This window comes from Dinoponera quadriceps, unplaced genomic scaffold (genome assembly GCF_001313825.1).
Source record: "Dinoponera quadriceps isolate SergipeBrazil2010 unplaced genomic scaffold, ASM131382v1 scaffold167, whole genome shotgun sequence".
Taxonomy (NCBI): Eukaryota; Metazoa; Arthropoda; class Insecta; order Hymenoptera; family Formicidae; genus Dinoponera; species Dinoponera quadriceps.
In genome coordinates, this window is record NW_014554365.1 from 454,372 (window position 1) to 456,837 (window position 2,466).

The window sequence follows — 2,466 nt, forward strand, 5'->3', positions numbered from 1 at the left end:
AATTTTGTATGTTCATCTTTCAAAATTCACAAGATTCGTTAGTGTGTTTTTCTAGCAGAATGTAGAATATCTCGCAATAACTATGTTGTAAATTAAGAAAAATGGAAGATGTAAGCCACGAATTAGTACAAAAATCTTATTTCACATTTTTGAAATTCACACAATATTATATTTGCATATGAATATTTCTTATTGTTTACACTCCTTTATAAAGAGAATAAAAAGGGCTTGTAATAAAATTTATGTATGTCAGATTTATGTACATCATTATGTATATCATGTTCATTTTTACAAATAAAGATGCAGACAAATTATCTGTGTGAAATGAAAATATAAAAAGGGTCATTAAGAGTCGATGCACAGCTATTATAGCCGTAATTTATCACTGTCAAATAAATAATTTATCATTGTCAATGATACGAGAACAATTGAAGTCATATATATATATAAGGAACTATCATTTTGAAGGTTCGCAAAAACTGTTTTTTCCATTTTCCGTTTTTCATTCTTCCATTTTTTCTGCGAATTTTTTCCGTTTCTTTCCCAGGGGTGGTAAAAATTCATTTAGAAAAATTCACGCGTGTTCGGCTAAAAATATTAAAGTAAATTATCTTCAGTCACGTTTACTTCTTTCTGTAAAAAAGATAATTGCGTGTATTTAACCAAAGTTAATATGTTATATATTCAACGACAACATATTACCTTGAAAGAATTACAACCGGATATATTATGAACAAATATATTATTAGTATGTATATATGTCTTTTCAAATCTAACAATCGCATTGTGAGTAGCGCATGCGGAGAAAAAATGTAATGGTACCACGATGTGAGTGACAGAAGTGAGTATAATGTTAGTCGAGTACATGCATTTCTTTATTATCTCAGGTGAAGTAAACGTCCCTGCAATTGAACGTGTCCCAATGATTGAAACATTAATGATATATATGTGTTTATTAAGATGCTTATCAATAAATGAAACAAAATCACAAACTAACTAAACATTTCTTTTCATTTATCATCATCTTTTCATTCTTTTCATTTATCGTCATATATTGTTCCGTACATTGAGAAGCATCTTAATAAAGAAAAATACATCAATAATATTTTAATCATTGGGACATATGTGTATGTTCAATCACTGGGACGTTTATCTTACTCCTTTGAAACCGTAATAATAATACCTCGTCACCTCGGTCACATTACACTAAGCGGCTCGTGTGTTCAAACACACACACACACACACAACACACACACACACACAACTTCTCTTTGCTTGACATCGACTTACTCTCGATGGTTACGTTTTTACATACATGACAAATTGTTATTTGCGTACTATTGACAATGATCTAAGTAGGAATCGAAACATTAAGATATTTAATAATATAACGGTGTCAATTATTTTTATTATTTTTTATCTGACTTTATTAATCATTTAAGAACAGTTGTACTATTCGTTCTTTTATAAACGATTTATAGTCACATTATTGTATTTGTTGGATTCCGTATTAGTAGTTAATTGAATGATTATCTTCAATTATTAGATGTTAAAAAGTACGATGAAAATATTAAAGTAAATTATCTTCAGCCAATTGTGTTAAGGCTCCTGAGTACTCGCTGCAACAGTCCTTGGTTGACGACGTTAGAAGTGAGAAAACGCACGTAGCCAAGAATTGCGTTATACGTTTAAATGAAAATATATATCCGCATAATGACATTTGTGATAGATTCAGCACATTTGTAAAATTGTCCGGACACTTTTCTTTTCAATCAATAAATAGCAAATGGCAAAATGAACTTAAGATGAAACCTTCCTAATATCTTTCCTCATGATTTTGTCAATATTAATTTTACGATTATTCATTGATTGTTCGAATAAATGAAAAGTGTTCGGACAATTTTACAGGAGCCTTGATAGAACTTTGCATATATTGTGCAGATTCGAATTATATATTCATCATTCATCTCATAAAGATAATTCGGTATAAAAGAATGCGATATAAAATAAACAACAAGTCTAGCTTTTGTTTATCAAATATTTATGATCAAGACCTTATACAAATTTTTTCCACTATATAGTAGTTTTTATTTCCCATGTATGTCTCCTGTCAAATGCGGATGTAATACTGTAATATATATTCTGACAATTCGTTACGTTACCTACCTGTGTTCTTTATTTTATAGCTAGACTTGATATATACGATAGAGTCCCGCGAGTTGTCACGCATCCTGGAAGAAAACGTTTCGAAAAATTGGCCTTCATTCTGTCTTGAACGGCTGCGAGATTAGCTTTCCACGATACAAGTAAATCCCGTAGTTGCATCCACTGCGGACGACCGAAGGTTCTATGCATCGTGCTCGAAATTAACATTTTACGACCACGCTTGATCCATGCGCGCTCTTACAAGTTTTGTCTTTAAAACTACAACAGAGACAGTAGCTGGAGGGAAAAATTTGTCGCCAA